We start from the raw sequence: 27,836 nt of genomic DNA on the forward strand, positions 1-27,836 counted from the left end.
ATTACCATAGGTGAGGATGGGAACGTAGATAGACCGGTAAATCGAGAGCTTTGCCTTCCGGCTCAGCTCCTTCTTCACCACAACGGATCAATACAGCGTCCGCATTACTGAAGACGCCGCACCGTTCCGCCTGTCGATCTCACGATCCACTCTTCTCTCACTCGTGAACAAGACTCTGAGGTCCTTGAACTCCTCCACCTGGGGCAAGATCTCCTCCCCAACCCGGAGATGGCACTCCACCCTTTTCCGGGCGAGAACCATGGACTCTGACTTGGAGGTGCTGATTCACATCCCAGTCACTTCACACTCGTCTGCGAACCGATCCAGTGAGGGCTGAAGATCTTGGCCAGATGAAGCCATCAGGACCACATCATCTGCAAATAGCATAGACCTAATCCTGCAGACACCAAACCGGATCCCCTCAACGCCCTGACTGCGCCTAGAAATTCTGACCATAAAGGTTATGAACAGAATCGGTGACAAAGGGAAGCCTTGGCGGAGTCCAACCCTCACTGGAAACGGGTCCGACTTACTGCCGGCAATGCGGACCAAGCTCTGACTCTTGCAAAGGGAGCGAACCGCCACAATAAGACAGTCGTTACCCCATACTCTCTGAGCACTCCCCACAGGACTTCCCGGGGTAAATGGTCAAATGCCTTCTCCAAGTCCATAAAGCACATGTAGACTGGTTGGGCAAACTCCCATGCACCCTCAAGGACCCTGCCGAGAGTATAAAGCTGGTCCGCAGTTCCACGACCAGGACGTAAACCACACTGTTCCTCCTGAATCTGAGGTTTGACTATCCGGCGTAGCCTCTTCTCCAGTACACATGAATAGACCTTACCGGGAAGACTGAGGAGTGTGATCTCACGATAGTTGAAACACACCCTCTGGTTCCCCTTCTTAAAGAGAGGAACCACCACCCCGGTCTCCCAATCCAGAAGTACCGCCCCCGATGTCCACGCGATGTTGCAGAGTCTTTTCAACCAAGACAGCCCCACAGCATCCAGAGTCTTAAGGAACTCCGGACGGATCTCATCCACCCCCAGGGCGTTGCCATTGAGGAGCTTTTTGACTCAGCCCCAGAAATAGGAGAGCCCACCACAGATTCCCCAGGCACTGCTTCCTCATAGTTGGTGGGAATAAGGAGGTCTTCGAAGTATTTCCTCCACCGATCAATAACAGCTGCAGTAGAGGTCAGCAGCGCACCATCCTCACCATACACGGTGTTACAGTGCACTGCTCCCCCCCCTTGAGCCGGCGGATGGTGGTCCAGAATCGCTTCGAAGCCGTCTGGAAGTCGTTTTCCATGGCTTCTCCAAACTCCTCCCATGTCCGAGTTTTTGCCTCTGCGACCGCTGAAGCCGCACTTCGCTTGGCCTGTCGGCTGCCTCTGGAGTCCCATGAGCCAAAAGGACCCGATAGGCTCTTTCTTCAGCTTGACGGCATCCCTCACTGCTGGTGTCCACCAGCGGGTTCTAGGATTACCGCCACGACAGGCACCAAACTCCTTGCGGCCACAGCTCCAATCAGCCGGCTCGACAAGAGAGGCACGGAACATGGTCCACTCAGACTGAATGTCCAGCGCCTCCCTCGTGACATGTTCAAAGTTCTTCCGGCGGCGTTCCCAGCAAACCCTCACAATGCGTTTGGGCCTGCCAGGTCTGTCAGGCATCCTCCCCCACCATCGCAGCCAACTCACCACCATGTGGTGATCGGTAGAAAGCTCCGCCCCTCTCTTCACCCGAGTGTCCAAAACATGAGACCGCAAATCCGATGACACAACTACAAAATCGATCATGGAACTGCGGCCTAGGGTGTCCTGATGCCAAGTGCACATATGGACACCCTTATGTTTGAACTTGGTGTTTGTTATTGACAATCTGTGACGAGCACAAAAGTCCAATAACAAAACACCACTCGGGTTCAGATCCGGGCGGCCATTCTTCCCAATCATGCCTCTCCAGGTTTCACTGTTGTTGCCAAGATGAGCGTTGAAGGCCCCCAGTAGAACGAGGGAATCACCCGGTGGAGCACTTTCCAGTACTCCCTCGAGTGAATCCAAAAAGGGTGGGTACTCTGAGCTGCCGTTTGGCGCGTAAGGCCAAACAACAGTCAGGACCCGTCCCCCCACCCGAAGGCGGAGGAAAGCTACCCACTGGTCCACTGGGTTGAACTCCAACGTGCAGGCTTTGAGCCGGGGGGCAACAAGAATTGCCACCCGAGCCCGTCGCCTCTCAACGCAAGCATTATAACTCCAAAACAACAAATGCTAATAATGCTTGGAAAAATGTATCTTTGTTAGTTTTACTAGAATAATAATCTTTTGTAAGGTTTGCAGACACAAGTTGTTGTTTTTACTCAATATGACAGTATAACTGTCATACTAAATATGAAAGTTGTATAAACATATCTCCAAAACCAAACATGCAATCCAGCTAAAGATGCCTGTAATATTGAATCTATGAAAAATAGTTTTTTTACTCAATATGACAGTATAACTGTCATACTAAATCCATCCATTTTCTTCCGCTTATCCGAGGTTGGGTTGCGGGGGCAGCAGCCTAAGCAGAGAAGCCCAGACTTCCCTCTCCCCAGCCACTTTGTCCAGCTCTTCTCGGGGGATCCCGAGGCGTTCCCAGGCCAGCCTGAGACATAGTCTTCCCAATGTGTCCTGGGTCTTCCCCGTGGCCTCCTGCCGATCGGACTTGCCCTAACGAAAAAAGCAATACAAATGTATTCAAACATGTGAAATGTCTAAAAATGCCTGAAATATTGAATCTATGTGAGTTTTACTAGAATCATTTGTTTTTGTAAGGTTTGCAAATACAAAATCTTTTTGTTTTACTGGAAAAACATAGTTTGTAATGTTTGTAAAGACACAAGTTAGTTTTACTCAAGATGACAGTATAACTGTCATAATACATATGAAAGTTATATAAACATAATTCCAAAACCAAACATGCATTATGTCTAAAAATACCTGTAAAATTGTATCCATGTGAGTTTTACTAGAATCATTTTTTTTTGTCATTACTAAATCCATCCATTTTCTTCCGCTTAACCGAGGTCGGGTTGCGCGGGCAGCAGCCTAAACAGAGAAGCCAAGACTTTCCTCTCCCCAGCCACTTCTTCCAGCTCTTCTCGGGGGATCCCCAGGCGTTCCCAGGCCAGCCGGGAGACATAATCTTCCCAATGTGTCCTGGGTCTTCCCCGTGGACTCCTGCCGGTCGGACTTGCCCTAAACACCTCCCTCCGGAGGCGTTCGGGTGGCATCCTGAGCAGATGCCCGAACCACCTCACCTGGCTCCTCTCATTGTGGAGGAGCAGCGCTTTACTCTGAGTTCCTCCCGGGTGACAGAGCTTCTTATCCTATCTCTAAGGGAGAGACCCGCCACCCGGCGGAGGAAACTCAATTTGGCCGCTTGTACCCGTGATCTTGTCTTTTCGGTCATAACCATGACCATGGGTGCAGGATGGGAATGTAGATCGACCGGTAAATTTAGAGCTTTTAATTCTGGCTCAGCTCCTTCTTCACCACAATGGATCGATATAGCGTCCTCATTACTGAAGACGCCGCACCGATCCGCCTGTGGATCTCATGATCCACTCTTCCCTCACTCGTGAACAAGACTCCAAGGTACTTGAACTCCTCCACTTGGGGCCATCTATGTATGTGCCATCGCCTCCTCAACCTGGAAATGGCACCCCACCCTTTACCGGGCGAGAACCATGGACTCGGACTTGGAGGTGCTGATTCTCATCCCAGTCGCTTCATACTCGGCCATCCAATGAGAGCTGGAGATCCTGGCCAGTTGAAGCCATCAGGACCACATCATCTGCAAAAAGCAGAGACCTAATCCTGCAACCACTAAACCGGATCCCCTCAACGCCATGACTGCGCCTAGTAATTCTGTCCATAAAAGTTAACAACAGAATCGGTGACAAAGGGCAGCCTTGGGCCGCCAAGGCTGCCCTTTGTGTGGTTTAGTCCAACCCTCACTGGAAAGAGGTCCGACTTACTGCCGGCAATGCGGACCAAGCTCTGACACTGATCATACAGGGAGCGACCCGCCACAATCAGACAGTCCGATACCCCATACTCTTGTCTTTGAGCCGGGGGGACAACAAGAATTGCCACCCCAGCCTCTCATTGCTTGCAACGCCATAGTGGAAGAGAGTCCAGCCCCTCTCGAGAGAACAGGTTCCTGTGCGTCGAAGTGAGTCCAACTATATCTAGCCGGAACTTCTCCACCTCGCACACCAGCTCAGGCTCCTTCCCTCCCAGCGAGGTGACATTTCACGTCAGAAGAGCTAGCTTATGTAGTCGATGATCGGACCGCCAAGTGCTCTGCCTTCGGCTGCCGCTCAGCTCACACTGCACCCGACCTCTATAACCCAGCCCATGAGTGGTGAGCCCATTGGAGGAGGGAACCACGTTGCTTCATTGAGCTGAGCCAGCCAACAGGCGCTCGCCATCGTGCCCCACCTCTGGGCCTGGCTCCACAGGGGAGCCACGGGCGAGGAAAAATCTAGGACCTCGATTTGTACTTTTCATAAAGGTCTTTGAGCTGCTCTTTGTCTGATCCCTCACCTAGGACCTATTTGTCTTGGGAGAGCCTACGAGGGGGCATAGAAGCCCACAGACAGCATAGCTCCTAGGATCAGTGGGACACGCAAACTCCTCTACCACGATAAGGTGGCGGCTCAAAAAGGAGGTTATATAAACATAACTCCAAAACCAAACATGCATTATGTCTAAAAATGCCTAAAATATTGTATCTGTGTGACTTTTACTAGAATCGGTTATTTTGTAAGGTTTGTAAATACAAACATTTGGTTTTACTCACTATGGTAAATGGGTTATACTTGCATAGCGCTTTTCTACCTTCAAGGTACACAAAGCGCTTTGACACTATTTTTACATTCATCCATTCACACACACATTTACACACTGATGGCGGGAGCTGGCATGCAAGGCCCTAACCACAACCCATCAGGAGCAAGGGTAAAGTGTCTCCCTCAAGGACACAACGGACGTGACGAGGTTGGTAGAAGGTGGGGATCGAACCAAGAACCCTCAAGTTGCTGGAACGGCCACTCTCCCAACTGCACCACGACTTCCCCATGTATACTGTCTCTGTCTCTGTATCTGACCGAAACCACACATGCAAAATGGCTAATAAGAGAAATGTATCTTTGTGAGTTTTACTGGAAAAAAATATTTTGTTAGGTTTGCAAAGACACAAGTCATACTAAATATGAAAAGTTATAAACCTAACTCCAAAACCAAACCTGCATTATGTCTACAAATGCCTGTAATATTGTATCTTTGTGAATTTTACTAGAATCAGGAGGTTTATAAGGTTTAAAAATACAAAAATTAGGTTTACTCATTATGACAGTATAACTGCCACACGCAATATGACAGTTATTTGAAAACTCCTAATCCACACAAGCAAAATGGCTATTGATGCCTGAAATAACTCAAAACATATGCTTTTTTAAATCTTGCAAACACAAAAAGTAGTTTTTTACTCAATATGACAGCAATGTTCTTAAAATCCTGAGATAATACGAAAAAAGCAAAAAAAAAAATGTATTCCATTATAATTCCTAAACCAAACATGCAAAATGTGTAAAAATGCCTGTAATATTGAATCAATGTATGTTTTACTAGAATCAGTTGTGTTTGAAAGGTTTGCAAATAGAAAAATTAGGTTTTTTTCACCATGACAAAGTACACTCCATATGACAGTAAATTAAACATAACACCCAAACTACACATAAAAATGAGCTAATATTGCCTGAAATAATGCATTCTTGTGAGTGTTACTCGAAACATATGCTTTTTTAAGGCTTGCAAACACAAAAAGTAGTTTTTTACTCAATATGACAGTAATATTCTTAAAATCCTGAGCTAATGCGAAAAAAGCAATGAAATTATATTCAATTATATTTCCTAAATCAAACATGCAAAATGTGTAAAAAAAAAAAAAAAAAGCCTGTAGTATTGAATCCATGTGAGTTTTACTAGAATTGGTTGTGTTTGAAATTTTTGCAAATACAAAAATTAGGTTTTTTTCACCATGACAATGTAAACTCAATATGAGAGTAAATTAAACATAACTCCTAAACTACACTTAAAAATGAGCTAATATTGCCTGAAATAATGCATTCTACGGAGTTTTACTCGAAACATATGCTTTTTTAAGGCTTGCAAACACAAAAAGTAGTTTTGTACTCAATATGACAGTAATGTTCTTCAAATCCTGAGATAATGCGAAAAAAGCAATAAAAATGTATTCCAACATAATTCCTAAACCAACAATGCAAAATGTCTAAAAATGCCTGTAATATTAAATCCATGTACGTTTTACTAGAATCAGTTGTTTTAGTAAGGTTTGCAAATGCAAAAATTAGGTTTTACTCTGTCAAACTCAATATGACAGTTATTTAATCATAACTCCTAAACTACACATGCAAAATGGCTAATAATGCCTGAAATAATGCATTCTTGTGAGTTTTCCTCGAAACATATGCTTTTTTAAGGTTTGCAAACACAAAAAGTATTTTTTTACTCAATATGACAGTAATGTTCTTAAAATCCTGAGATAATGCGAAAAAAGCAATAAACATGTATTCAATGATAATTTCTAAACTAAACATACACAATGTGTAAAAATGCCTGTAATATTGAATCCATGTGAGTTTTACTAGAATCAGTTGTTTTAGTAAGGTTTGCAAAAACAAAAATTAGGTTTTACACTTTATGAAAGTAAACTGTCACACTCAATATGATATTTATTTAATCATAACTCCTAAACTACAAATGCAAAATGTCTAATGATGCCTCAAATAATGCATTCTACGGAGTTTTACTCTAAACACATGCTTTTTTAAATCTTGCAAACACAAAAAGTAGTTTTTTACTCAATATGACAGTAATCCTAAAATCCTGAGATAATGCGAAAAAAGCAATGAAATTATATTCAATATGACAGTAAATTAAACCTTACTCCCAAACTACACATAAAAATGAGCTAATATTGCCTGAAATAATGCATTCTTGGGAGTTTTACTCGAAACATATGCTTTTTTAAGGCTTGCAAACACAAAAAGTAGTTTTTTACTCAATATGACAGTAATGTTCTTAAAATCCTGAGCTAATGCGAAAAAAGCAATGAAATTATATTCAATCATATTTCCTAAATCAAACATGCAAAATGTGTAAAAAAAAAAAAGCCTATAGTATTGAATCCATGTGAGTTTTACTAGAATTGGTTGTTTGAAATTTTTGTAAATACAAAAATTAGGTTTTTTTCACCATGACAATGTAAACTCAATATGAGAGTAAATTAAACATAACTCCTAAACTACACTTAAAAATGAGCTAATATTGCCTGAAATAATGCATTCTTGTGAGTTTTACTCGAAACATATGCTTTTTTAAGGCTTGCAAACACAAAAAGTAGTTTTTTACTCAATATGACAGTAATGTTCTTCAAATCCTGAGATAATGCGAAAAAAGCAATAAAAATGTATTCCAACATAATTCCTAAACCAACAATGCAAAATGTCTAAAAATGCCTGTAATATTAAATCCATGTAAGTTTTACTAGAATCAGTTGTTTTAGTAAGGTTTGCAAATACAAAAATTAGGTTTTACTCTGTCAAACTCAATATGACAGTTATTTAATCATAACTCCTAAACTACACATGCAAAATGGCTAATAATGTTTGAAATAATGCATCCTTGGGAGTTTTCCTCGAAACATATGCTTTTTTAAGGCTTGCAAACACAAAAAGTATTTTTTTTACTCAATATGACAGTAATGTTCTTAAAATCCTGAGATAATACGAAAAAAGCAATAAACATGTATTCAATGATAATTTCTAAACTAAACATGCACAATGTGTAAAAATGGCTGTAATATTGAATTTATGAAAGTAAACTGTCACACTCAATATGAAACAGTTATTTAATCATAACTCCTAAACTACAAATGCAAAATGTCTAATGATGCCTTAAATAATGCATTCTACGGAGTTTTACTCGAAACATTTGCTTTTTCAAATCTTGCAAACACAAAAAGTAGTTTTTTACTCAATATGACAGTAATGTTCTTAAAATTCTGAGATAATACGAAAAAAGCAATAAAAATGTATTCCAACATAATTCCTAAACCAACAATGCAACATGTCTAAAAATGCCTGTAATATTAAATCCATGTAAGTTTTATTAGGATCAGTTGTTTTAGTAAGGTTTGCAAATACAAAAATTTGGTTTTCCTCTGTCAAACTCAATATGACAGTTATTTAATCATAACTCCTAAACTACACATGCAAAATGGCTAATAATGCTTGAAATAATGCATCCTTGGGAGTTTTCCTCGAAACCTATGCTTTTTTAAGGCTTGCAAACACAAAAAGTGTTTTTTACTCAATATGAGGGTAATCTTCTTAAAATCCTGAGATAATGCGAAAAAAGCAATAAAAATGTATTCCATCATAATTTCTAAACCAACAATGCAAAATGTCTAAAAATGCCTGTAATATTAAATCCATGTGAGTTTTACTAGAATCAGTTGTTTTTGTAAGGTTTGCAAATACAAAAATGTTACTCACTATGACAGTATACTTTCACACTCAATATGACAGTTATTTAAGAATAACTCCTAACTACACATGCAAAATGGCTAATGATGCCTCAAATAATGCATTCTACGGAGTTTTACTCGAAACACATGCTTTTTTAAATCTTGCAAACACAAAAAGTAGTTTTTTACTCAATATGACAGTTATATTCCTAAAATCCTGAGATAATGCGAAAAAAGCAATAAAAATGTATTCAATCATATTTCCTAAATCAAACATGCAATATGTGTAAAAAGGCCTGTAATATTGAATCATGTGAGTTTTACTAGAAACAGCTGTGTTTGAAATTTTTGCAAATACAAAAATTAGTTTTTTTTCACCATGACAATGTACACTCAATATGACAGTAAATTAAACATTACTCCTAAACTACACATAAAAATTAGCTAATATTGCCTGAAATAATGCATTCTTGTGAGTTTTACTCGAAACATATGCTTTTTTAAGGCTTGCAAAAACAAAAAGTAGTTTGTTCTTAAAATCCTGAGATAATGCGAAAAAAGCAATAAAAATTTATTCCAACATAATTCCTAAACCAACAATGCAAAATGTCTAAAAATGCCTGTAATATTAAATCTATGTGAGTTCTAGTAGAATCAGTTGTTTTTGTAAGGTTTGCAAATACAAAAATTAAGTTTTACTCACTATGACAGTATACTGTCACACTCAATATGACAGTTATTTAAAAATAACACCTAACTACACAGGCAAAATGGCTAATGATGACTCAAATAATGCATTCTACGGAGTTTTACTCCAAACACATGCTTTTTTAAATCTTGCAAACACAAAAAGTAGTTTTTTACTCAATATGACAGTTATATTCCTAAAATCCTGAGATAATGCGAAAAAAGCAATAAAAATGTATTCAATCATATTTCCGAAATCAAACATGCAATATGTGTAAAAATGCCTGTAATATTGAATCATGTGAGTTTTACTAGAAACAGCTGTGTTTGAAATTTTTGCAAATCCAAAAATTAGTTTTTATTCACCATGACAATGTACACTCAATATGACAGTAAATTAAATATTACTCCTAAACTACACATAGAAATTAGCTAATATTGCCTGAAATAATGCATTCTTGTGAGTTTTACTCGAAACATATGCTTTTTTAAGGCTTGCAAACACAAAAAGTAGTTTTTTACTCAATATGACTTTAATGTTCTTAAAATCCTGAGATAATGCGAAAAAAGCAATAAAAAATGTATTCCATCATAATTTCTAAACCAAACAGGCAAATTGTCTAAAAATAACTGTAATATTGAATGCCTGTGAGTTTTATTAGAATCAGTTGTTTTTGTAAGGTTTGCAAATACAAAAAATAGGTTTTACTTACTATGACAGTTATTTAAACTATATGTATCTTTGTGAATTTTACTAGAAAAAATATATTTTGAATGTTTACAAAAACAAAAGTTAGTTTTTTTTTAATCAATATGATAGTATAACTGTCATACTAAATCCATCCATTTTCTTCCGCTTATCCGAGGTCGTGTTGCAGGGGCTGCAGCCTAAGCAGAGAAGCCCAGACTTCCCTATCCCCAGCTACTTCGTCCAGCTCTTCTCGGGGGATCCCGAGGCGTTCCCAGGCCAGCCAGCTGATATAATCTTCCCAATGTGTTCTGTGTCTTCCCCGTGGCCTCCTGCCGTTTGGACTTGCCTTAACAAAAAAAGCAATACAAATGTATTCAAACACAACTCCTAAACAAAACATGTAAAATATCTAAAATGCCTTTAATATTGAATCTATGTGAGTTTTACTAGAATCAGTTGTTTTTGTAAGGTTTGCAAATACAAAAATTAGGTTTTACACTTAACTTTATAACTCAATATGTGTGGCAGTTATACTACCACACTCAATATGACAGTTATTTAAACATAACTCCTAAACTACACATGACCATTTTCTAATAATGCATGAAGAAATGTATCTTAATGAGTTTTACTAGTAACATTTTCTTTTGTAAGGTTTGCAAAGACACAAGTTAGTTTTTTTTTTACTCACTTTGACAGTATACTGTCACACTCAATTTCAGTTATTTAAACATAACTCCTAAACCACACATACAAAATGGCTAATAATGCCTTTAGAAATGTATCTTTGTGAGTTTTAATGGAAAACAATATTTTGTAAGGTTTGTAAAGACACAAGTTAGGTTTTTTTTTACTCAATAAAACAGTATAACTGTCATACTATATATGAAAGTTATATAAACATAACTTCAAAACTACACATGAACATTTTCTAATAATGCATGAAGAAATGTATCTCTGTGAGTTTTACTCGTAACATTTTCTTTTGTAAGGTTTGTAAAGACACAAGTTAGTTTTTTTTACTCAATATAACTGTATAACTGTCAAACTAAAAACAAAAGTTATATAAACATAACTCCAAAACCAAACATGCATTATCTCTAAAAATTTAGCACTGCAACTACACATGCACCGGATTTAAACTAAATGTCCCTGCTGCTGAGGTCCGAGTTGCAGGGCTGGCCACCACGCCAACATCATCCAGGGCCCCCAATGCCCCACAATACAAGTAGACGCTGGAGGCACTATTCTGCCAGGACTTTTAGACACCGGGTCCCAAGTGACGCTAATGTCCGAAAGCCTATTTAATGCTCACTTTACCGAAGCTAAGCTCGAAAGGACCCCTACCCTTTTTCGTCTAAGAGCAGCTAATGGCCTGGAAATCCCCTATATCGGCTATGCGGTTCTTGATTTTGAGGTAGAGGGTGTTAAAGTTCCCGAAAGAGGAGTAGTAATTGTTGCGGATGGGTTGTTGGGATGCCGTTTTTAAATGTCCTAAGACCTCTACTCTTCGGCATCTTCAAAAGCAAAAGGTGTGGAGGGAAGCTTTTGCTACATGTTCCCGTATAGAAGCTGTTGCTGCTGAAGATGGCTTGCTAGGCCACATGAGATTGGCCTCGAAGACTAGTATTACATATCCCCCAAAGGAGATGTTGGTGTGGGGCTAACTACTGCGCCCTGGTGGAGCCCATGCCCGGTGCAGTTGGCGTGGCAAAATCACTGGTCGTGATGAACAGAGGTAGGCTGCCCCTCCGTGTTTATAACCCCCATTCCTACAGTATTTCCTTAAAACGATTTAAAAAGATAGGGCAGCTGTTTTGTGTTGATGATAGTGATGTGCATGGAGCTGAGGATCTGTGTTTATCTCTAGATGTGGTAGAAGTGTCACTCATTGATGCCACAGCCCAAACCAATCCGGATCTGTCTGAGCAGCAACAGGTGCAGCTACGCGCCCTGCTGGCGAAGTGGGAGAAGGTGTTTGCACAACATGAGGACTTTGGAAGGACCAGTGTTGTGCAACACAGGATACTGACTGGAGATTCCGCCCTACCAGGGAGAGATACCTGACCCATCCCGTCTCTGTTGTATAAGGAAGTGAAGACACTGCATGCTTTCAGGTATGCTTGAACAGAGAGTGATAAAGGAAAGCTGCAGTCCCTGGGCAGCGCCTATAGTGTTAGTCCGCAAAAAGGATGGGAGTTGGCGCTTTTGTGTAGACTACCGGAGGTTAAACTCAGTTACACATAAAGACGCCTTTCCGTTCCCCTGAATCGAAGAGACCCTTACTGGTCTGAGCAAATCTGAATGGTTTTCGACCTTAGACCTCGCTAGTGGGTATTGGCAAGTGGAGGTGCACCCGGACGATCGTGTAAAAACTGCATTTACAACTCCCCTCGGACTGTTCGAGTTTGAACGCATGCCATTTGGTCTATGCAATGCAGCTGCCACTTTCCAACGGCTTACACATCATTGTTTGAATGGTCAAATAGCGGAATCATTGTTGGTTTATCTTGATGACATAATAATTTTTTCTGTTGAGGGACGGCGTGGCGCAGTGGGAGAGTGGCCGTGCGCAACCCAAGGGTCCCTGGTTCAATCCCCACCTAGTACCAACCTCGTCATGTCCGTTGTGTCCTGAGCAAGACACTTCACCCTTGCTCCTGATGGGTGCTGGTTAGCGCCTTGCATGGCAGCTCCCTCCATCAGTGTGTGAATGGGTAAATGTGGAAGTAGTGTCAAAGCGCTTTGAGTACCTTGAAGGTAGAAAAGTACAACCCATTTATCATGTATTTATCATTTATTTCACTGCCCATCTACAGCACCTGGACCAGGTGTTTGAACGGTTGCAGCGACATGGACTTAAACTCAAGCCCTCTAAGTGCAAGCTCTTTCAGCGTGAGGTGAAATTCTTGGGACATGTGGTGGATCGGGATGGAGTGAGACGGGACCCAGGTAAAATTAAGGCAGGACAGGACTGGGCCGCTCCGACCACTGTCAAGGAAGTGAGAGCGTTTCTTGGATTGGCAGGCTATTACCAACGTTTTGTGGCTGGGTTTGCTAAAATAGCCCGTCCCCTAAATACATGTCGGTGGGACGGCCTCACTGGCAAGAAGGCAGAGGCCCACAAAATAGTGTGGACACCAGAGTGTCAGACGTCCTTTGAAGAGCTAAAAAAGGCTTTGACCGACAGTTGCCTGCCCGCTATGCAGACGAGAGTTCCCCCCGTTGCAGGGACTGACAACGATAATGTATGGGGGGGATGTGATGGGACACAAGTAGGGGATTTTATTTTTTTTGTTTCATTGTCATGCATGTCTGAGTGTTTTTATTGTTGTAGATTTAAATTGCATGTTTTTACATTTTACAATTTGATTGTATTTTTAATTGCATGTTTTTACACTTTGAGGACTTTGACTGTATTTTTAATTGCATAATTTTATTCCTTGTGGACTTTGCTGGCATTTTAAGACGTTGCCCCTTTTAGCTTGTTGCCCCTGACAACCAAAGTGCCCAATCGAACGGCACCTGAAATCAGACGCACCTGTGGAGCATTAGGGCTGCACACATTTAAAAAGGAGCGACCAGGAGGATCGTCAGGCTTAACAAGGAGGACCGGGTGAACGCGCGCAGGTTGAGAAGGAATCCCCAGGACTACCCAGCAGACCCGCAGGCTACCGAAAAGAATCCCCAGAGTCCCACAATACGCAGGGGCAGAGGAAACTCTGCCTCCAAAGTAAGTGTCGTGCCTTGTGGATTTGCAGGGGTATTTAACTGCCTTGGGCTGTGGGCTTGTGGCTCGTGTGTCGTGCGCTGGCTGTGTGGTTCTGTGAGCAGGAGCAATCGAACACGATTCATAAACCAATGATGTATTATGTCTAAAAATGCCTGTAATATTTTATCCATGTGAGTTACTACAATCGGTTGTTTTTGTAAGGTTTGCAAATACAACAATTAGGTTTTACACATAATGACAGTATAACTGCCACACCCAATCAGTAGTTTTTTTTACTCAATATGACAGTAATATTTTTACAATCCTGAGATAATGCAAAAAAAGCAAAAAAAATGTATTGCAACATAATTCCTAAACCAACAATGCAAAATGTCTAAAAATACCTGTAATATTAAAACTATGTGACAATTACTGTAATCAGTTTTTGAAAGATTTGCAAATACAAAAATTAGGTTTTACGCATAGACATATAACTGCCACCTAAATATGACAGTTGTTTAAAACATAACTCCTAAACCACACATGCAAAGTGGCTAATAATGCCTGGAGGAATGTATCTTATTATGTTTTACTAGAATAATGATCTTTTGTAAGGTTTGCAAAGACACAAGTTAGTTTTTTTACTCAATATGACAGTTTTACTGTCATACTAAATATGAAAGTTATATAAACATAACTCTAAAACTAAACATGCATTATGTCTAAAAATGCCTGTAATATTGTATCTATGTGAGTATTACTAGAATCAGTTGTTTTTGTAAGGTTTGCAAATACAAAAATTAAGTTTTACTCACTATGCCAGTTATTTAAACATAACTCCTAAACAACAAATGCAAAATGGCTAATAATGCCTGGAGATGTATCTTTGTGAGTTTTACTAGAAAACATATAATTTGTAAGGTTTGCAAAGACACAAGTTAGTTTTTTTACTCAAGATGACACTGTCATACTAATAAGAAAGTTGTATAAACATAATTTCAAAACTACACATGCAATCCGTCTAAAAAAGCCTGTAATATTGAATCTATGTGAGTTTTACCAGAATCAGGTATTTTGGTAAGGTTTACAATTACAAAAATTAGGTTTTACTCATAATGACAGTATAACTGCCACATTCAATATGGCAGTTATTTAAACATAACCCCTAAACCACATGCAAAATGGCTTATAATGCCTGGAGATGTATCTTTGTGAGTTTTACTAGAAAACATATAATTTGTAAGGTTTGTAAAGACACAAGTTAGTTTTTTTTACTCAATATAATAGCATAACTGTCATACTAAATCTATCCATTTTCTTCCGCTTATCCGAGGTCGGGGTTGCGGGGGCAGCAGCCTAAGCAGAGAAGCCCAGACTTCCCTCTCCCCAGCCACTTCGTCCAGCTCTTCTCGGGGGATCCCGAAGCGTTCCCAGGCCAGCCGGCTGACATAGTCTTCCCAATGTGTCCTGGGGCTTCCCCGTGGCCACCTGCCGGTCGGACTTGCCCTAACGAAAAAAGCAATTAAAATGTATTCAAACACAACTCCTAAACCAAACATGTGAAATGTCTAAAATGCCTGCAATATTGAATCTGTGAGTTATACTAGAATCAGTTGTTTTTGTAAGGTTTGCAAATACAAAAATTAGGTTTAACACTTAATGACAGTAACATTTTCTAATGCATGAAGAAATGCATCTTTTGTGAGTTTTACTAGTAACATTTTCTTTTGTAAGCATTGCAAAGACACAAGTTAGTTTGTTTTACTCACTATGACTTTACTGTCACACTCAATATGACAGTTATTTAAACATAACTCCTAAACCGCACATACAAAATGGCTAATAATGCCTGTAGAAATGTATCTTTGAGTTTTACTGGGAACAATATTTTGTAAGGTTTGTAAAGACACAAGTTAGTTTTTTTTTTTTTTACTCAATATGACAGTATTACTGTAATAGTAAATATGAAAGTTATATAAACACAACTCCAAAACCAAATATGCATTATGTCTAAAAATGCCAGTGATATTTTATCTGAGTTTTACTAGAATCAATTGTTTTTGTAAGGTTTGCAAATACAAAATTTAGGTTTTACTCACTATGACAGTTATTTAAACATAAATCCTAAACAACAAATGCAAATAGCTAATAATGCTTGGAGAACTATACTTTGTTATAGAGAGCCTGCTGACCAACAGCATCTCTGTCTGGACTGGAGCCTGCAGTGCCTCAGACTGGAAGTCTCTCCAGAGAGTGGTGAGGACGGCGGAAAAGATCTTCAGGAATCCTCTTCCTCCTATCCAGGAGATCGCAAAAAGCGCTGCCTGACCAGGGCTCAGAAAATTTGCAAAGACTCCTCCCACCCCCACCAAGGACTGTTTTCACTGCTGGACTCTAGAAAGAGGTTCTGCAGCCTCCGAAGCAGAACCTCCAGCTTCTGTAACAGCTTCTTCCCTCAGGCCGTAAGACTCTTGAACGCATTATAATTAAATTATCCCCTCAACTCCCCTCGAAATGGATTAACTCGCTGGAATAAAAAAAAACCAATATAACATACACCCATAAACGTGGGCGCACGTGGAAAAAGTGCAATATATTTATCTGCACAGTAATCTTTTTATTTATTTATTTATATATATATATTTATATTTATTTATTTGTATATGCACCTTATTGCTTTTTTAACCTGCACTACCATGAGTTTATGTAACGAAATTTTGTTATCTGTGCTGTAAAGTTCAAATTTGAATGACAATAAAAAGAAAGTCTAAGTCTTTACCAGAATAATGATCTTTTGTAAGGTTTGCAAAGACGCAAGTTAGTTGTTTTTTTTACTCAATATAACAGTATAGCTGTCATACTATATATGAAAGTTATTTAAACATTACTCCAAAACCAAACCTGTATTATGTCTAAAAATGCCTGTAATATTGTATCTGTGTGAGTTTTACTAAAATCAGTTGTTTTTGTAAGGTTTTCAAATACCAAAATTAGGTTTTATTTACTTTGACAGTTATTTAAACATAACTCCTAAACAACAAATGCAAAATAGCTAATAATGCTTGGAGAGATGTATCTTTGTTTGTTTTACTAGAATGATTATATTTTGTAAAGTTTGCAAAGACACAAGTTAGTTTTTTTTACTTAATATGACAGTATAACTGTCATACTAAATCCATCCATTTTCTTCCGCTTATCCGAGGTCGGGTTGCGGGGGCAGCAGCCTAAGCGGAGAAGCCCAGACTTCCCTCTCCCAAGCCACTTCGTCCAGCTCTTCTTGGGGGACTCTGAGGCGTTCCCAGGCCAGCCGGCTTACATAGTCTTCCCAATGTGTCCTCTGTCTTCCCCGTGGCCACCTGCCGGTCGGACTTGCCCTGACGAAAAAAGCAATAAAAATGGATTCAAACACAACTCCTAAACCAAATATGTATAATGTCTAAAATGCCTGTAATATTGAATCAATGTGAGTTTTACTAGAATCAGTTGTTTTTGTAAGGTTTGCAAAAACAAAAATTAGGTTTAACACTTAATGACTGTATGACTGCCACACTCAATATGACAGTTATTTAAACATAACTCCTAAACTACACATGAGCATTTTCCAATAATGCAGAAGAAATGTATCTTTGTGAGTTTTACTAGTAACATTTTCTTTTGTAAGGTTTGCAAAGACACAAGTTAGTTTGTTTTACTCACTATGACTTTACGGTCACACTCCATATGACAGTTATTTAAACAAAACTTCTAAACCACACATGCAAAATGGCTAATAATGCCTGTTGAAATGTATCTTTGAGAGTTTTACTGGGAAAAAATATTTTGTAAGGTTTGTAAAGACAAGTTAGTTTTTTTTATTAAATATAACAGTATAGCTGTCATACATATGAAAGTTATAGAAACATAACTCCAAAACCAAACATGCATTATGTCTAAAAATGCCTGCAATATTGTATCTGTGTGAGTTTTACTACAATCAGTTGTTTTTGAAAGGTTTGCAAATACAAATTTTAGGTTTAAATCACTATGACAGTTATTTAAACATAACTCCTAAACAACAAATGCAAAATAGCTAATAATGCTTGGAGAGATGTATCTTTGTTATAGAGAGCCTGCTGACCAACAGCATCTCTGTCTGGACTGGAGCCTGCAGTGCCTCAGACTGGAAGTATCTCCAGAGAGTGGTGAGGACGGCGGAAAAGATCATCAGGACTCCTCTTCCTCCTATCCAGGAGATCGCAAAAAGTGTTGCCTGACCAGGGCTCAGAAAATGTGCAAAGACTCCTCCCACCCCCACCAAGGACAGTTTTCACTGCTGGACTTTAGAAAGAGGTTCCGCAGCTTCCGAAGCAGAACCTCCAGGTTCTGTAACAGCTTCTCCCTCAGGCCGTAAGACTCTTGAACGCATCATAATTAAATTATCTCCTCAACTCCCCTCAAAATGAATTAACTCGCTGGAATGAAAAAGACAAGATAACATACATCCATAAACGCGGGTGCATGTAAAAAAGGGCAATATATTTATCTGCACAGTAATCTCTTTATCTATTTATAAATATATATATTTTATACAAATATATATATATATATATATATATATATATATATATATAGTATTTATATATTATTTATATATATTTATTTATCGAAATATGCACCTTATTGCTTTTTTATCCTGCACTACATTTCGTTCTTATCTGTGCTGTAATGTTCAAATTTGAATCACAATAAAAAGAAAGTCAAAGTCGAAGTCTAAGTCTTTACTAGAATAACGATCTTTTGTAAGGTTTGCAAAGACACAAGTTAGTTTTTTTTTTACTCAATGGTAATATACAGTATAACTGTCATACTAAATATGAAAGTTGTATAAACATAACTCCAAAACCAAACATGCAATCCGTCTAAAAATGCATGTAATATTGAATCTATGTGAGTTTTACCAGAATCAGATATTTTGGTAAGGTTTACAATTACAAAAATTAGGTTTCACTCATAATGACAGTATAACTGCCACATTCAATTTGACATGTATTTAAACATAACTCCTAAACCACACATGCACAATGGCTAATAATGCCTGGAGAAATGTCTCTTTGTGAGTTTTACTGGAAAAAAAACATTTCGTAATGTTTGTACCGACACAAGTTAGTTTTTTTTACTCAATATGACAGTGTTACTGTCATACTAAATATGAAAGTTATATAAACATAACTCCAAAACCAAACATGCATTATCTCTAAAAATGCCTGTAATTTTGTATCCATGTGAGTTTTACTAGAATCAGTTGATTTTGTAAGGTTTGCAAATACAAAATATGGGTTTTACTCACAGTATACTGGCACACTCAATCTGTCAGTTATTTAAACATAACTCCTAAACCACACATGCAAAATGGCTAATAATGCCTGGAGAAATGTTTCTTTGTGAGTTTTGCAGGAAAAAAAATATTTTGTAAGGTTTGTAGACACAAGTTAGTTTTTATTACTCAATATGACAGTATTACTGTAATACTAAATATGAAAGTTATACAAACACAACTCCAAAATCAAACATGCATTATGTCTAAAAATGCCTGCAATATTTTACTAGAATCAGTTGTTTTTGTATGGTTTGCAAATACAAAAATTAGGTTTTACTCACTATGACAGTTATTTAAACATAACTCCTAAACAACAAATGCAAAATGGCTAATAATGCTTGGAGACTTTGTTAGATTTACTAAAACAATGATCTTTTGTATGGTTTGCAAAGACACAAGTTTGTTTTTTGTACTCAATATGATAGTTGTATAAACATAACCCCAAAACCAAACATGTAATCCGTCTAAAAATGCCTGTAATATTGAATCTTTGTGAGTTTTACCAGAATCAGGTATTTTGGTAAGGTTTAAAATTACAAAAATTAGGTCATAATGACAGTATTACTGCCACATTCAATATGACAGTTATTTAAACATAACTCCTAAACCACACATGTAAAATGGCTAATAATGCCTGTAGATATGTATCTTTATGAGTTTTGCTAGAAAAAATATATTTTGTAAGGTGTGCAAAGACACAAGTTAGTTTTTTTTTTACTTAATATGACAGTATAACTGTCATACTAAATCCATCCATTTTCTTTCGCTTATCCGAGGTCGGGTTGCAGGGGCAGCAGCCTAAGCAGAGAAGCCCAGACTTCGCTCTCCCCAACCACTTTGTCCAGCTCTTCTCGGGGGATCCCGAGGCGTTCCCAGCCCAGCCGGGAGACATAGTCTTCCCAATGTGTCCTGGGTCTTCCCCGCGGCCTCCTGCCCGTCGGACTTGCCCTAATGAAAAAAGCAATAAAAATGTATTCAAACACAACTCTAAACCAAACATGTAAAATGTCTAAAAATGCCTGTAATATTGAATCTATGTGAGTTTTACCAGAATCAGGTATTGTGGTAAGATTAACATTTACAAAAATTAGGTTTTACTCATAATAACAGTATAACTGCCACATTCAATTTGACATTTATTTAAACATAACTCCTAAACCACATGTGCACAATGGCTAATAATGCCTGGAGAAATGTCTCTTTGTGAGTTTTACTGGAAAAAAATATTGTTTAAGGTTTGTACAGATACAAGTTAGTTTTTTTTATTCAATATGACAGTATTACTGTCATACTAAATATGAAAGTTATATAAACATTACTCCAAAACCAAACATGCATTATGTCTAAAATGCCTGTGATATTGTATCCATGTGAGTTTTAGTAGAATCATTTGTTTTCATAAGGTTTGCAATTACAAAATATGGGTTTTACTCACTATGACAGTATACTGTCACACTCAATCTGACGGTTATTTAAACATATGTCCTAAACCACACATGCAAAATGGCTAATAATGCCTTGAGTTATGTATCTTTGTGAGTTTTACTAGAAAAAATATATTTTGTAATGTTTGCAAAAACACAAGTTAGTTTTTTACTTAATATGACTGTCATACTAAATCCATCCATTTCTTCCTGCTTAACCGAGGTCAGGTTGCGGGGGCAGCAGCCTAAGCAGAGAAGCCCAGACTTTCTTCTCCCCAGCCACTTCGTCCAGCTCTTCTCGGGGGATCCCAGGCGTTTTCAGTCCAGCCAGGAGACATAAATAGATAGATAGATAGATAGATAGATAGATAGATAGATAGATAGATAGATAGATAGATAGATAGATAGATAGATAGTACTTAATTGATTCCTTCAGGAGAGTTCCCTCAGGAAAATTTAAATTCCAGCAGTAGTGTACAAAATTTTAAAAAGTGAAAAGTAAATAATGGGGGTATAAATTGAAACAAAATAGAAACATATTACAATAGAATAAAAATAAAAAGCAACAATGAGAATAAAAATATAACAGTAAAATAAGAATATAACATGAGAAACTAGGCAGTAGTGACCATGTTTTGAAAAAATATTGCACTCTTATTGATTTGCATCCCCTGTCATCCTAGTAGCCCCCTCCCCCCAGAGGAGAGTTGTACAGTCTAATGGCGTGTGGGACAAAGGACAGCCGCCTCAGGAAGTACAGCTCTGTCCTTTCCTGTACAAGTGGTCTGTGTTAACAGTCCAGTCCAGCTTATTGTCCACCCACATCCCAAGGTACTTGAATGATAGTCTTCCCAATGTGTCCTGGGTCTTCCCCCTGGTCTCCTGCCGGTCGGCCTTGCCCTAACGAAAATAGCAATACAAAATGTATTCAAACACAACTCCTAAACCAAACATGTAAAATGTCTAAAAATGCCTGTAAAATTGAATCTATGTTTTACTGAATCAGTTGTTTTTATAAGGTTTGCAAATACAAAATTAGGTTTTACACATAATGACAGTATAACTGCCACACTCAATATGACAGTTATTTAAACATAACTCCTAAACCACACATGAAAAATGTCTAATAATGCGTGAAGAAATGTATCTTTGTGATTTTTATTAGAAACGTTTTCTTTTGTGAGGTTTGCAAAGACACAAGTTAGTTTTTTTTACTCAATATGACAGTGTAACTGCCACACTCACTATGACAGTTATTTAAACATAACTCCTAAACTCATACTTGCCAACAATGAGACCTCCGATTTCAGGAGGTGGGGGTGGGGAAGGCGTGGTCGGGGGTGGGGTGGGGGCGTGGTTGGGGGTGTGGTTAAGAGGGGAGGAGTATATTTAGAGCTAAAATCACCAAGTCAAGTATTTCATATATATATATATATATATATATATATATATATATATATATATATATATATATATATATATATATATATATACATACACACATATATAAGAAAAACTTGACTTTCAGTGAATTCTAGCTATATATATATATAAAAATAAAATAAATACTTGAATTTCAGTTTTCATTTATTTACACATATACACACACATAACACTCATCTACTCATTGTTGAGTTAAGGGTTGAATTGTCCATCCTTGTTCTATTCTCTGTCACTATTTTTCTAACCATGCTGAACACCCTCTCTGATGATGCATTGCTGTGTGGCACGCACAAAAGTGCTTTCATCAAATGCACGAGAGTCTGGAATTTTCCACCCCTCCTGAGCATGGCCAAAAACCGGTCAATCTTTGCTTCCTGAGGAAGATCTTCACTGCCAAGCACTTGGTACTCCACTACTTCTTCCCGGAGGCTATCCAGGTCCAATCGCAGCTGCGGCTTGGAACTTATAAGCGTGTTTCTTCATCTTACTCGTCGTCGGCGTCGCCATGGCTGTATCTTCCGCGTTCTTCTGCTTCGTCTCCTTGTTGTGTGCGCAGTTGTGCACTGCACTCTCTAAAAGCCCTGGATGTTATTGTCACATATGCATGTACAGTAGATTGCAGTATTTCCCTGTTTAAAGAGTGTCACAACATTGCTGTTTACGGCAGACAAACTGCTTTACGGTAGACGAAAACGTGACTGCTGTTGTTTAGTGTTGTTACTGCGCTGGGAGGACGTTAATGAAACTACCTAACAATAAACCCACATAAGAAACCAAGAACTCGCCCTCGATCATTCTACAGTTATAACGTGATTGGGCAGGCATGCTGTTTATATCGTGGGAAAGCAGACGTGAATACAGGCTGTCCTCACTCAGGTCAGCCTGAATTTCGGGAGATTTTCGGGAGAAAATTTGTCCCGGGAGGTTTTCGGGAGAGGCGCTGAATTTCGGGAGTCTCCTGAAAAATCCAGGAGACTTGGCAAGTATGCCTAAACTACACATAAAAAATGGCTAATAATGCCTGAAATAAGGCATTCTTGTGAGTTTTACTCGAAACATATGCTTTTTTAAAGCTTGCAAACACAAAAAGTATTTGTTTTCCTCAATATGACAGTAAAGATCTTAAAATCCTGATATAATGCGAAATAAGCAATAACAATGTATTCCATCATAATTCCTACACCAAATAAGCAAAATGTCTAAAAATGCCTGTAATATTGAATCTGTGTGAGTTTTACTAAAATCAGTTGTTTTGGTAAGGTTTACAAATACAAAAATGAGGTTTTACTCTTTATGACAGTTATTTAAACATAACTCCATCCATCCATCCATCCATTTTCTTCCGCTTATCCGACGAGGTCGGGTCGCGGGGGCTGCAGCCTAAGCAGGGAAGCCCAGACTTTCCTCTCCCCAGCCACTTCGTCCAGCTCCTCCCGGGGGATCCCGGGGCATTCCCAGGCCAGCCGGGAGAGATAAGCTTCCCGTTTCCTGGGTCTTCCTGGGCCTCCTACCGGTCGGACGTGCCCGAAACACCTCCCTAGGGAGGCGTTCGGGTGGCATCCTGACCAGATGCCCGAACCACCTCATCTGGCTCCTCTCGAAATGGAGGAGCAATGGCTTTACTTTGAGCTCCTCCCGGATGACAGAGCTTCTCACCCTATCTCTAAGGGAGAGCCCCGCCACCCGGCGGAGGAATCTCATTTCGGCCGCTTGTACCCGGGATCTTGTCCTTTCGGCCATGACCATAGGTGAGGATGGGAACGTAGATCGACCGGTAAATCGAGAGCTTTGCCTTCCGGCTCAGTTCCTTCTTCACCACAACGGATCAATACAGCGTCCGCATTACTGAAGACGCCGCACCGTTCCGCCTGTCGATCTCACGATCCACTCTTTCCTCACTCGTGAACAAGACTCTGAGGTCCTTGAACTCCTCCACTTGGGGCAAGATCTCCTCCCCAACCCGGAAATGGCACTCCACCCTTTTCCGGGCGAGAACCATGGACTCTGACTTGGAGGTGCTGATTCACATCCTAGTCACTTCACACTTGTCTGCGAACCGATCCAGTGAGGGCTGAAGATCTTGGCCAGATGAAGCCATCAGGACCACATCATCTGCAAATAGCATAGACCTAATCCTGCAGACACCAAACCGGATCCCCTCAACGCCCTGACTGCGCCTAGAAATTCTGTCCATAAAGGCTATGAACAGAATCGGTGACAAAGGGCAGCCTTGGCGGAGTCCAACCCTCACTAAACGGGTCCAACTTACTGCCGGCAATGCGGACCAAGCTCTGACTCTTGCAAAGGGAGCGAACCGCCACAATAAGACAGTCGTTACCCCATACTCTCTGAGCACTCCCCACAGGACTTCCCGGGGTAAATGGTCGAATGCCTTCTCCAAGTTCATAAAGCACATGTAGACTGGTTGGGCACACTCCCATGCACCCTCAAGGACCCTGCCGAGAGTATAAAGCTGGTCCGCAGTTCCACGACCAGGACGTAAACCACACTGTTCCTCCTGAATCTGAGGTTTGACTATCCGGCATAGCCTCTTCTCCAGTACACATGAATAGACCTTACCGGGAAGACTGAGTGTGATCTCACGATAGTTGAAACACACCCTCTGGTTCCCCTTCTTAAAGAGAGGAACCACCACCCCGGTCTCCCAATCCAGAAGTACCGCCTCCGATGTCCACGCGATGTTGCAGAGTCTTGTCAACCAAGACAGCCCCACAGCATCCAGAGCCTTAAGGAACTCCGGACGGATCTCATCCACCCCCAGGGCGTTGCCATTGAGGAGCTTTTTGACCTCAGCCCCAGAAATAGGAGAGCCCACCACAGATTCCCCAGGCACTGCTTCCTCATAGGAAGACATGTTGGTGGTAATAAGGAGGTCTTCGAAGTATTCCCTCCACCGATCAATAACAGCTGCAGTAGAGGTCAGCAGCGCACCATCCTCACCATACACGGTGTTACAGTGCACTGCTCCCCCTCCTTGAGCCGGCGGATGGTGGTCCAGAATCGCTTCGAAGCCGTCTGGAAGTCGTTTTCCATGGCTTCTCCAAACTCCTCCCATGTCCGAGTTTTTGCCTCTGCGACCGCTGAAGCCGCACTTCGCTTGGCCTGTCGGCTGCCTCTGGAGTCCCATGAGCCAAAAGGACCCGATAGGCTCTTTCTTCAGCTTGACGGCATCCCTCACTGCTGGTGTCCACCAGCGGGTTCTAGGATTACCGCCACGACAGGCACCAAACTCCTTGCGGCCACAGCTCCAATCAGCCGGCTCGACAAGAGAGGCACGGAACATGGTCCACTCAGACTCAATGTCCAGCGCCTCCCTCGTGACATGTTCAAAGTTCTTCCGGAGGCGATCCCAGCAAACCCTCACAATGCGTCTGGGCCTGCCAGGTCTGTCAGGCATCCTCCCCCACCATCGCAGCCAACTCACCACCATGTGGTGATCGGTAGAAAGCTCCGCCCCTCTCTTCACCCGAGTGTCCAAAACATGAGACCGCAAATCCGATGACACAACTACAAAATCGATCATGGAACTGCGGCCTAGGGTGTCCTGATGCCAAGTGCACATATGGACACCCTTATGTTTGAACTTGGTGTTTGTTATTGACAATCTGTGACGAGCACAAAAGTCCAATAACAAAACACCACTCGGGTTCAGATCCGGGCGGCCATTCTTCCCAATCATGCCTCTCCAGGTTTCACTGTTGTTGCCAAGATGAGCGTTGAAGGCCCCCAGTAGAACGAGGGAATCACCCGGTGGAGCACTTTCCAGTACTCCCTCGAGTGAATCCAAAAAGGGTGGGTACTCTGAGCTGCCGTTTGGCGCGTAAGGCCAAACAACAGTCAGGACCCGTCCCCCCACCCGAAGGCGGAGGAAAGCTACCCACTGGTCCACTGGGTTGAACTCCAACGTGCAGGCTTTGAGCCGGGGGGCAACAAGAATTGCCACCCGAGCCCGTCGCCTCTCAACGCAAGCATTATAACTCCAAAACAACAAATGCTAATAATGCTTGGAAAAATGTATCTTTGTTAGTTTTACTAGAATAATAATCTTTTGTAAGGTTTGCAGACACAAGTTGTTTTTTTTTACTCAATATGACAGTATAACTGTCATACTAAATATGAAAGTTGTATAAACATATCTCCAAAACCAAACATGCAATCCATCTAAAGATGCCTGTAATATTGAATCTATGGAAAAAAGTTTTTTTACTCAATATGACAGTATAACTGTCATACTAAATCCATCCATTTTCTTCCGCTTATCCGAGGTTGGGTTGCGGGGGCAGCAGCCTAAGCAGAGAAGCCCAGACTTCCCTCTCCCCAGCCACTTTGTCCAGCTCTTCTCGGGGGATCCCGAGGCGTTCCCAGGCCAGCCTGAGACATAGTCTTTCCAATGTGTCCTGGGTCTTCCCCGTGGCCTCCTGCCGATCGGACTTGCCCTAACGAAAAAAGCAATAAAAATGTATTCAAACATGTGAAATGTCTAAAAATGCCTGAAATATTGAATCTATGTGAGTTTTACTAGAATCAGTTGTTTTTGTAAGGTTTGCAAATACAAAATCTTTTTGTTTTACTGGAAAAACATAGTTTGTAATGTTTGTAAAGACACAAGTTAGTTTTACTCAAGATGACAGTATAACTGTCATAATACATATGAAAGTTATATAAACATAATTCCAAAACCAAACATGCATTATGTCTAAAAATACCTGTAAAATTGTATCCATGTGAGTTTTACTAGAATCATTTTTTTTTGTCGTTACTAAATCCATCCATTTTCTTCCGCTTAACCGAGGTCGGGTTGCGGGGGCAGCAGCCTAAACAGAGAAGCCTAGACTTTTCTCTCCCCAGCCACTTCTTCCAGCTCTTCTTGGGGGAACCTGAGGCGTTCCCAGGCCAGCCGGGAGACATAATCTTCCCAATGTGTCCTGGGTCTTCCCCGTGGCCTCCTGCCGGTCGGACTTGCCCTAAACACCTCCCTCGGGAGGCGTCGGGTGGCATCCTGAGCAGATGCCCGAACCACCTCACCTGGCTCCTCTCAATGTGGAGGAGCAGCGCTTTACTCTGAGTTCCTCCCGGGTGACAGAGCTTCTTATCCTATCTCTAAGGGAGAGACCCGCCACCCGGCGGAGGAAACTCAATTTGGCCGCTTGTACCCGTGATCTTGTCTTTTCGGTCATAACCATGACCATGGGTGCAGGATGGGAATGTAGATCGACCGGTAAATTTAGAGCTTTTAATTCTGGCTCAGCTCCTTCTTCACCACAATGGATCGATATAGCGTCCTCATTACTGAAGACGCCGCACCGATCCGCCTGTGGATCTCATGATCCACTCTTCCCTCACTCGTGAACAAGACTCCTAGGTACTTGAACTCCTCCACTTGGGGCCATCTATGTATGTGCCATCGCCTCCTCGCCCTTTACCGGGCGAGAACCATGGACTCGGACTTGGAGGTGCTGATTCTCATCCCAGTCGCTTCATACTCGGCCATCCAATGAGAGCTGGAGATCCTGGCCAGTTGAAGCCATCAGGACCACATCATCTGCAAAAAGCAGAGACCTAATCCTGCAACCACTAAACCGGATCCCCTCAACGCCATGACTGCGCCTAGTAATTCTGTCCATAAAAGTTAACAACAGAATCGGTGACAAAGGGCAGCCTTGGGCCGCCAAGGCTGCCCTTTGTGTGGTTTAGTCCAACCCTCACTGGAAAGAGGTCCGACTTACTGCCGGCAATGCGGACCAAGCTCTGACACTGATCATACAGGGAGCGACCCGCCACAATCAGACAGTCCGATACCCCATACTCTTGTCTTTGAGCCGGGGGGACAACAAGAATTGCCACCCCAGCCTCTCATTGCTTGCAACGCCATAGTGGAAGAGAGTCCAGCCCCTCTCGAGAG

This window comes from Nerophis lumbriciformis, linkage group LG21, assembly GCF_033978685.3.
Source record: "Nerophis lumbriciformis linkage group LG21, RoL_Nlum_v2.1, whole genome shotgun sequence".
In the NCBI taxonomy this organism is placed as follows: domain Eukaryota; kingdom Metazoa; phylum Chordata; class Actinopteri; order Syngnathiformes; family Syngnathidae; genus Nerophis; species Nerophis lumbriciformis.